Source organism: Nicotiana attenuata, chromosome 11, assembly GCF_001879085.1.
Source record: "Nicotiana attenuata strain UT chromosome 11, NIATTr2, whole genome shotgun sequence".
Classification (NCBI taxonomy): Eukaryota; Viridiplantae; Streptophyta; class Magnoliopsida; order Solanales; family Solanaceae; genus Nicotiana; species Nicotiana attenuata.
This window is the reverse complement of record NC_031999.1, coordinates 43,329,295-43,340,632: the sequence shown is the minus strand read 5'-3', so window position 1 is coordinate 43,340,632 and position 11,338 is coordinate 43,329,295. Positions and strand designations below refer to the sequence as shown.

General features: G+C 39.1%; 1 pseudogene; it reads left to right on the top strand.

Annotated features, from left to right (window-relative positions):
* Positions 3,976-8,240, top strand: LOC109234843 (annotated as a pseudogene).

Here is an 11,338-nt window from a genome sequence, read left to right as displayed (position 1 = left end):
TCGCGAAGGCAATAATTTATATGTTCTGCCTAGGGGTTCCGCTTCATCGATCCAATACCGCACCTGCGACCCCCGCAGCTGCGACAAAAGGTCCGCTTCTACGGAATTTCACTTAAACTCCGCATTCGCACCTGCGATCAAGCCACCGCATCTGCGGGATCGCAGGTGCGCAATAACTTCTGCATCTGTGATCCATGACCAACCAACTAGCCTTCGCTCCTGCGATCAAAATGCCACTTCTGCGGCTCGCACCTGCGGTCCCCAATCCGTAGGTGCGCTTATGATAGAAACTCAGCAGCTTCAGCTGCAAACTCTAACTTTCAAACTTCCCGATAACCATCCGAAATCATCCCGAGGCCCCCAGGACCTCAACCAAAAGTATGAACAAGTCATATACCATTATTCAAACTTGTACCAATCTCCGGAACACTCCAAACAACATCGAATCATCAAAACACCCTCGGATTCAAGCCTAAGGATTCTAAAACTTCCGAATTCCGAATTCGATCAAAAAGTCTATCAAACCTCGTCCGAATGACCTGGAATTTTGCAGACACGTCCCAAATGATACAACGAACCTACTCCAATTTTCGAAATTCCATTCCAACCCCGATATCAAAATTTCCACTGCCGACCAGAAAATGCCAATTTTTCATTTTCGCCAATTCAAGCGTAAATCTACCACGGACATCTAAAATACATTCCGATCACGCTCCTAAGTCCCAAATCACCTAACGAAGCTATCCGGTCCGTCGGAATTCACATCCGAGACCTTCTACCTATAAGTCAACATCCGGTTGACTTATTAAACTTTACTCAAAAGAGACTAAGTGTCTCATTCCTCTACGAAACCACTTCGAACCCGAACCAACCAACCTGATACCACATAATACAGCTGAACAAGACATAAAGAAGCAGAAATGGGGAAACGGAGCGATAACTCATGAAACGAACCGGCAGGGTCGTTACATTTGTACTTGGCGGTTAGACAGCTGTCTAATAAGATTCCCTACTATAATTAGAAGTGTACCTTATTAAGGACTCCCCTACTATATAAAGGGGATCCCATTTCATTTTTAAGCGACGATTCATCGACAAAGGAACATACATTCTTCGCTTTCTTGCTTACTGTTCATCAGAGTTGCCTTATTATTTTGTTGTTCTTAGTAACCTACCTCGAGGTCAAGACTTGGCTTGCACACTGGTTTGACTTGCTTTATTTCTTCATTTTATATATTTAATTCTTTATTTATCAATTGGTATTGGATTAAATCACATATATTTAAAACCACAATATAAGTTTAATTGTTATTCGAATTTTAGGGTAAACATGTATATTGATCTAAATTCGTTCTTTTGATATCATATAATCATAACTTTCATTGACTGGTGCATCATCAATATTTACTTGTTTTGAACGAGTAAATAGTCTTTCTTATAGTTCAGATCGTTATCTTTCACCTCGTTTCTAATCATCAGATTTCGAGTCCTAAAACTTGAGATACGTTATTTCTTGAATTCAACACCATAAATTACATTTTTGTTTCAAGATCGTGATCCTGGTCGGTTGGTTCTGAGTCAACTCGAAGAATCACATCACGAGTCAAACAACCTTAATAGAGTTCTCAACTTGCCTCCTTTTGTTGCTTTCCTCCTTTGACTATCCTGTGGCTATATAAGATATGTGGAAAAAAGTAGTTGTGAATTTGAAAAAGACAAATGAGTGTTTAAAATGTAGAATAACTATGTTCTAAGATCATTTCTTTTTAGTTTTTAATTTATCCCACACCTACAAACATTTGCTTTTTATTTTCTTAATTTATATATTGTCGAAATTTAGCACCCCCCAAAAAAAAAAAGATGGCGCCTAGTTTCCTAAAATGGTCAAAGTATGTGGAGAGAGCAACTTTGGTTATGCCTGAGCAAAACACGCATTAGGAAGTTGTACTAATGTGCAGTTGAAGCTGTACCATATTAACGCAGGAGCCAGGAGAAAAAAATCTCTGTGGCGTCATCAATTGTACTCCTCCTAACAAACTTTTCGTGCCATTTTTAAAAAGCTTGAGGGTATATTAGTAATTTGATCATTTTATCTGTCAGTTCATATTACTTCAGTTACGTGGCTTTTATTTCTATCGCCACCTTCTTTAGCCCATGTGATTGAACAGCAAGCTCATCACATATCAATTCCTTTACCCTAAAATCTCTCTCCTCCTTTATGTTGGATGTTTTCAGATCCATCCCCTTTTCTAACTATACTTCCTAACCTAGCCTTGATTTTTCTTCTCAAGTAGGAATTCCTCCCAACAATATCTTTTCAATTTTGTCATTAGCCCTTTTGGAATCGATGCTGGGAATGGGACAGCAGAAAGCGGGCTGAATTTTGTTCTATTGGCAAATAATAATGAATTCTGCTTCTGTTGAATGGATCAAATTTGGAATCAACAGAAAATGTGTATTCTGCCGAATTTGGAGTACAATAAGGTGAAGGAGTGCACTATTTAGCTTTGGTAACTGGCAATTTATCAGATGCATAGCAAAAAACATGAGCAAAATTGAATAAAAACAAACCTGCAGGTAGAAGCAATTTGAGGAAGATGAAGATATCTCTAAGAAGCAACGAAATCTGAAAGTGCAAACAAAATGGAGGAAATCTAATATGTTGTCTCTGTAAAACTCACTTGGGCTCATTTAAAACTTACACACAGCATTTTGTATAGAAAAACTAAGCAACATGTATAGTAAATTTGTAAGAATTGGCGCGAAAGGACTAATATACCGTCGAGCTTTTTAGAAATGACAGCACGGGTTTGAGCCGTAGAATTAACCATTGATGCTTACATCAGGGTAGGTTGCCTACATCACATTTTTTGGGGTACGATCCTTCCCCGGACCCTGCATGAATACGGAATGCTTCGTGTATCTTGCTGTTTTTGGTCAATAATTACATTTCTCTAGACCCAAATTCATTCAATATTCATTACTATCTTGTTTCACTCTTAATATTGTCTAGAGTTGTAAAATAACAATTAGATAACTTCCACGGGGGTTTGCACTTGAAGAATATATTCAAATGCTTTGAGTTGTCCTGCAGATTTTAGGTGCAAACATAATTGCCCACCTTGAATCAAAATAGATAACTGTGATGAAAAGAGTGCTAGATTCCTGCACCCACATCAATTCACTAATAGATATTCCAAACTTTAACCATTCAAGTTTCTACGGGACAATGTTCTCCCCGTCAATTGAAGTTTTAAGGACATAAATATTTACCATATCATGCGCAATTAGTTGTAAAGACCTCAGCAACTCCAAAATTTAACAACAGTTTTGCAAGTGTTAGTGGTTGCACAATTCATCTCCAATTAAAATCTTAAACATTTTAACATTATCGACTTTCTGGTTTTAGCAAAACTCCTATTATCTGACTTTAAAGAACAAGCAATTATTATCTTGGACAGGGGATTGCAACCAGGGGCGGAGCTACCCTTGTCCGAGATTAAAAAAAATTGAATATATACAAGGGGTTGACAACCCTTGACACAAGACAAATTCCCAGTGCAATGGTCAAGGGGTGTCAAAAGTTATTGAAGGTTGCAAGTTCCATTCCTGATTGTAGCATAATGTTTTTTTATTTTGACACCCCTTTGTATAAATCCTGATTGCAACCCCCTTGAAGACTTATTGCGTGTTTATCCCAATCTTTGTTTGATGAAAAAATGACTAGAAGAGAAAAATGAAGTATGCACATTAAATTCTTTTCCGTTTATAGCTTTCTTTTGGGGTAACTAACAAATGACTTCTCAATAGCCTGTGGCCCTACTTTGAAGAAACCTCATTAGTAACAACAATTTTCCAAGTGACTTTTATGTGCACGTTATATCACAAAGTTATACAACTTTTTTTTTTAACCGTGGTTTCCGGGCATCGCTTTGCGAACCCGACTAGTTGTACCCACCGGGATCCGCTGTTTCAATGCGTGTACCACGGTTAGTTCCACGGGGCCTGGAGACGCGGCCGGTTTGTAATGCCTCCAGTGGTCCTGCGGGAGCTCGAACTGGCGACCTGAAGGACTTTGTCCTCAGGCCTTTACCAGTTGAGCTACCCCTCAGGGTTAAAGTTATACAACTGATTAAATGGAATCGTGTGAATAGAGGAGAAGACTCATTATCAAATGGGCTATAGTAACTAAAGTTTGCGGGGAACAACTTGAATAACTTCTACTTGTCAATTCTTATACACCACTGGAAATGGTAAAAGTCCTGCAAAGAGATCAATTTATTCCAAGAAAGCAGAAAGCTAGAAATTGAGTATGTCAAAGATATAATCAACTGGAAATCAAAAAATCCAACTTTCAAACCAACATCAAAATCACATAAAAGTCCAACAAATTACCTTGAATGAGCACTCACGCAGAAGATATGATCGCAAAAAAGAGACTTCGCCGTAATAAGTTTAAGCTACAAAAATGAAAAGAATAAAATAAAATAAGAAAGATAAAAACAAAAAGAAAAAATGAAAAAGAGAAGACGTTGCCAATATACTAAAGAAGTCCTCTAAATTTAGGGCAACACATTGAGGTTGAAAACCAAAGGATTGACGAACTAAGCATGCTTCATGTGTCCGCCATTTATCTCAGCAAACCAGTAGCCTACAAAATATGCATGTCCTAAACGTTGGCCTTGAAATCGTGCTCTCATCAGACTTGGCACATCTTTTTCTTTTTTGGGGCTCAATAAAGATTTCTATTAATTTGTGTGTTAGAATATACATATAAAAGAAAAGAAGATAGTAAATGCAAATATAGAGAATAGATAGGTTTTCAATTATCTAATACAAGATTCCAACACGGATAGCCACATGCAAGAGTTGCAGAAATTTAATAATATTAGCTTCGCATATAAGCAGTATTTCATCATCTTCTTTCTCTCTAGATTAGAGAATCTATCTTTAATATCATTGTACAATCGTTAATACCTCCAACAATGTTACACTTAATTGCATAAGGTATAATTACGTAGTCTGATAATACTTGCATTTAAATTATTGAACTTTGCTTATTGTTTATTTCATAATTTAATCTTCATATCACTATGTGTGCCTAATTCATTTTACTTCTATTACAAATTGTTGAATAAAAAATATTTGCTTCTTTGGAAATAAATATCTCGTATTACTTCTGCAGTATTAGGTTTGTATGCAGCTGTATTTTTAATAGCTTTTTATAATCTATTATTAAGAAAAAGTAATTTTCTTTGCTCCAATAAATATTTTGTATTATCTCCACTGTATTAGATTTGTATACTGTTATTTTCTTTACTCCAACAAAATTGACCTTAAATTGGAATGAACAATAACTTTGGAATTAAAAAGTTAACAAAGTGATCCTTTTTACGTGAGAAATAGGTTAGGATAGTAACAAAATATATCAAAAAAGCTAAATTCAAAAATATTGAAGGCATTATGAAAAGCTTTTCGAGGAACATAGAAATGAATTTGGATTCTGGGACTCGACAATATACTATTATCTATAACTACAAATAATATAAAATTTGCACAAAAAATGATACTAAAATTGTTGTAGACGGGAGAATACAAGGAAAAATAGGGTTGGGGTATAAGCGATAAACGTGCCCGCAAAAAGAGAACATAAAAAAGCTACTTATTGAGGGACCCACGTGATCAGGTCCGAAACTTTTTTAATGTTTTTTTGGACAAAAAACACGTTTTTACTACTAAAAAAAAGTTACCTAAATACCTAATTCGCAGTACTATACTGCGAATTACCTTAACGAAAATTTTGCCGTTAAAGTAATTCGCTGTAGAGTACTGCGAATTAGTAAAAAAAAAAAATTTAACTAATGCGCAGTAGAGTACTGCGAATTGAGACACTCCGATTTTTGGGCCCAGCAATTCGCAGTACTATACTGCGTATAAGCAATTCGCAGTATAGTACTGCGAATTGCCCTTAATAAAATAAACCCTTCTTCTTCTTCCCCAACACAATTCGCTGCCTCCCATTAAAAAACAAACTTGTCTTTGCTGGTCCCCCACCCCCCCTCCTCGTCAAATTAGAAAAAAAAAAATTTGGGCCCCACCCATCTTCTAAAAAGCAAAGTATNATTCAGGTAGACCCCCAGAAAATTGCAGCAGTGAAAGATTGGCCTAGACCCACGACCCCGATGGAGATTCGTAGCTTCTTGGGTTTGGCAGGGTATTATCGGATGTTTGTAGAGGGATTCTCTACCCTCGCCTCCCCATTGACTAAATTGACGCAGAAAGCAGTTAAGTTCCAATGGTCTGACGCTTGTGAGAAAAGTTTTCAAGAATTGAAAACAAGGTTGACCTCGACACCGGTATTAGCTTTGCCAGAAGGCACAGAAGGATTTGTGGTTTATTGTGATGCCTCCAAGGTTGGTTTGGGGTGTGTATTGATGCAGCATGGGAAGGTTATAGCGTATGCTTCAAGGCAACTCAAGAATCACGAGAAGAATTATCCGACGCATGATTTGGAGCTTGCAGCAGTTGTGTTTGCTTTGAAATTATGGCGGCATTACCTTTATGGGGTCCATGTGGATGTGTTTTCAGACCACAAGAGCCTACAGTACTTGTTCAAGCAGAACGAATTGAATTTAAGGCAGCAGCGGTGGTTAGAATTGCTCAAGGATTATGACATGAACATTTTGTACCATCTAGGGAAGGCAAACGTGGTGGCCGACGCTCTCAGTCGAAAATCCATGGGTAGTTTGGCTCATTTGGGAGTGGATCAGAGGCCCTTAGCTCGGGAGATTTATCAATTGGCCAGTTTAGGGGTTTGCATTTCGACGTTAGATGAGGGGAACGTTGTGGTGCATAATGGAGCAGAATCGTCACTTGTAGCGGAAGTGGCTCAGAAGAAGGAAGCAGTTTTGAATAACAAGACTTCGGCATTTTCAGTCAGCAGCGAAGTTAGTGTTTTGCGGTGTCAAGGTAGGTTATGTGTCCCGGATGTGGATAAGCTTCGGGAGAGGGTAATGGAAGAGGCTCATAATTCCAGGTATTCCGTGCATCCAGGTTCTACGAAAATGTATCATGACCTCAAGGAGGTTTATTGGTGGAACGGTAGGAAGAGGGGTGTGGCGGACTTTGTATCTAAGTGTCCGAATTGTCAGCAGGTGAAGGCTGAGCATCAGCGGCCCGGTGGGCTAAATCAGCCTATGGAAATACCGATGTGGAAATGGGAAATGATTAACATGGATTTCGTGGTGGGGTTACCTCGCACTCAGCGCAAGTTCGACTTAATTTGGGTAATAGTGGATCGACTCACCAAATCAGCTCACTTCTTGCCGGTCAAGTCTACCGATACTGCAGAGCAATATGCCAAGTTGTATATCAAGGAGATAGTAAGGCTGCATGGCACGCCACTCTCTATTATCTCAGATCGAGGAGCCCAGTTCACATCTAATTTTTGGAAGAAGTTTCAGCAAGGTTTGGGTACTCAGGTGAATCTCAGCACAGCTTTCCATCCACAGAGTGATGGTCAGGCGGAGCGGACTATTCAGACGCTTGAAGATATGTTGCGGGCTTGTGTTTTGGATTTCAAAGGTAATTGGGATGATCACTTGCCACTTATAGAATTTGCTTACAATAACAGCTTTCATGCTAGCATTCAAATGGCCCCATTTGAGGCATTGTACAGAAGGAGGTGTAGGTCTCCGATCGGGTGGTTCGAAGTGGGTGAAGCAGAACTAATAGGGCCAGACCTTGTGCACCAGGCTATGGAGAAGGTTAAAATCATTCAGGAAAGGATGAAAACTGCTCAGAGTCGCCAAAAGTCCTATGCGGACGTTCGTCGAAGGGAATTGGAATTTCAAGTTGATGATTGGGTGTTCTTGAGGGTATCTCCTATGAAGGGAGTCATGCGATTCGGGAAGAAAGGTAAGTTGAGTCGTAGGTACGTCGGGCCATATCGGATCGTTCAAAGGATAGGGCAGGTGGCCTATAGGTTGGAATTGCCTCCCGAAATGTCATTAGTGCACCCGGTGTTCCATGTGTCCATGTTGAAGAAAGTGGTTGGAGATCCATCCACCATCGTGCCAGTCGAGACTATCGAGGTTAATGAAGAGTTGTCGTATGAAGAAGTTCCGGTTTCCATTCTTGATAGACAAGTCCGTAAGTTGAGAAATAAGGAAGTTGCCTCAGTTAAGGTGTTGTGGTGAAGTCAACAAGTTGAGGAAGCTACATGGGAAGCGGAGAAGGAAATGAAAGAGAAATATCCCCATCTGTTTGATCAAGTCTAGAAGAAATTATGTGGCCTTTCTATCTCTAAAACAACTATCATTGTGTCCGAATTGGTTCCTTCCTAAATGCTAGTGAAGTCCCTCTAGTTGTGCAAGACTTATAGGTGTTGTGATTGTTTTAAGTCATGTGAACATCTCTTTGGTAAATGAAAATTTTACAAAGAACTCTTGTGATAAGTAATCAATTAATGGTTGTATAAGTTGGTAATGAATTATTTATATGCATGTAGTATGTTGAAATGGCTAAATTATGTGAAACTCATTGAAATAACTGATTCATAAGCAAAACGTATCAAGTGATCAAATGTGTGCAATTGTTAAGGTAGGAAATTGTATGACAGTTGTAGGGATGGTTGTAATTCTGTTATGGTGTTTGGAATTTGTGTTTCGGGGGCCCTCTGTCAGGTAGAGATGTCCAAATTACAAAGGAAACTCTGGCAAAATTTTTCTAAGATTATGGGAAATAGTGAAAAGTATAGGAATCTGCGTAACATGTTTTCAAAACCAACTGATCTTTGAAATACTGAAAAGTTTGAAATAGGTCCTCATTCGGGGACGAATGATTTTAAGTGGGGGAGGATGTGAGGCCCCGTAAAATTTTTTGGCTCAAAACCTATTATCTTGTGGTGTCGACTCCGAATATGTGTTAGGAATGCGTAGAATAGCTCGCCGCGGTTCGGACCCTTGGTATTGATCAAAGCTTTTAAAAATCAAAAGAATCAATTTTTCCAGAAAATGCCATTCTGCGGCCCAGAATGCGGTCGCAGATCTAGTATGCGGACCGCATTCCTACCGCAAAGTGAAACAGTGGGTTAGTTGAAATTGAGGTCAAGATGCGGTCCATTATGCGACCGCATAATTGATATGCGGACCGCATTTCTGCCGCAGAGTGAAACAGAAGAGTCGTCAAAATTAATGTTAAAAATGCGGTCTATTATGCGATCGCATAACCAATATGCGGACCGCATAATCGTCGCATAAGTTCCTCAAGGATTTGTGAAGGTCAGTTCTGCGGTGCATAATGCGACCGCATAACAGGAATGCGGACCGCATTCCTGTCGCAGACCCGAACAGACTCCTCAGAGTTTTGGGGGCACTTCTGCGGTCCAATCTACGGACCGCATTTCGGTTCTGCGATCGCAGAATGCGACCGTAGATCTTGCTCGGGCTTCTATTTTTCTAAATTTTAAAACCCGACCTCTTTGAAATAAAACACACATCCCCCTCATTCTTTAACGATCTTCTGCACAAAATAAGAGAGAGGAAGAGAGGGTCTTGAGAGAGAAAGTCATCTTCTCCAAAATTTGATTCTTCAAAACTATCCGGGCCGGGAAATTTCAAGCTTATCTTCATCCCCCTTTTCTTGCAGGTAAAATCCCTAACCGTTTTCATTGAATTTCAGGTTTAAACTAAGGGGGGGGGGGAGTCTCATGCATTGGTTCTTGAAAATAATGGTTGAACTCATACATGCATGCCTTTCTATAACCTAAAATCTAGTAGGAGTAGTTGGGTGGGAGCAAAGACTTGTACAAAGAAGGGGCTGATAACCTAAATAAGTTTGAGAAGCATTTGTGAACCCCAATTCTAAGTTATGTATATTAAATTGTGCACTAGATTGACGTTGCTAGATTATTTGGTGAATTGGAAATAGAAGTTAAAAGGGAATTCGGCTCCAAGTATGTATGGCTAACTTTGATCTTTGTAAAATCACCTTGCTTGGTGTTCAATATTTGGTACGTGTTGTCTACGTGGGTTATTTGTGAAGTTAAACTCTTGCTAGTAATATGTGTTTACTTGTGTGAACCATTTGTGAATTCATGTAAATATTGTGCCTTGAACGTTGTTGGTTAAGACGTCCGATATGATTGTGCAAGTAAATGGCAATAAACCAAGTTGTGATTGCGAATGTGTTATGTGGTAAGAACTGTGGAATAAATGATGGAAAGGAATCGAAATTGGTGAAATTGAGATAAATGTGGTAACATCCTATGTGGCTAGTTGTGGAAAATTATTGTTGTGATTTAAATGGTACAACGGGCTGTTGAAAAAGATGGAAATGGCATCGATAGTCATATAAACCCTGTGTGAGTTGTGTTGTTGTTCCTTGAGATGTGTTGTTGTTGTTATTGGGATTTGTTGTTGTTGTTCCTGAAACTTGTTGTTCGCCTTGTAAATTGTCATTGCTGTGGTATTGTTTGTGAATTGTGATTGCTCGGTGGGATCGGGTTGTGCGCCGCAACACGAAGTAATAAGGTGTGGGTTGTGGTGATAAGGGTGGCCGAGGTAATAAGGGTGGCCGAGGTAATAACGGTGGCCGAGGTAATAAGGGTGGAAAGTGATCGAAATCACTATTGAAATGAAATTATGAACAAATTGTGAAATTATTGATGTGGAAATGTGGAAGGGGAAAACAGGAGAGATTATAAACTTGTTTAGCTTGATTGTTCCTTCTTTGTGTATTTGATTGTTATTTCTATTACGATTACATACTTGTTTATAAATTGTGAAATTATTGATGTGGAAGTGTGGAAGAGGAAGCAGGAGAGATTGTATACTTGCTCGTCTTAGTTGTTCCCTCTTTGTTGATTTGATTGTTGTTTTTATTACTGATACATTCTTGTTTATGGTTCGAGTTTACTTGGAGCAAGGTTTGTTCATACATACCAGTACAATTCAAATGTACTGACGTCCCTTTTGCCGGGGGCGCTACATTCGTGTTATGATTGTAGGTGGATCCGTAGCAGGTACACCAGTCTACCGATCGTAGCTCCCCTTCGTCCTCCATCAGCTTTTTGGTGAGCCCCTTTCCTCTCAGGGCCCTGCGTGGCTCAGGCCGCTTGTTTCCGGAGTTTTATTTTGATTTTTGTGTAAGGTATAGCCGGAGCCTTATTACCGGCAAATACTACATTATCCAGTTGTACTTTTAGAGGCTCCGTGGACAGTAGATGTGGGTTAAGAACTTGTGTAAATCTATGTTCATGTGTTGGGCAAAAAATTTGTAATTTCATTAACTATTATGTACGTATATATGTTTTGCAAAAAAGGTGTTCTAAAATTAA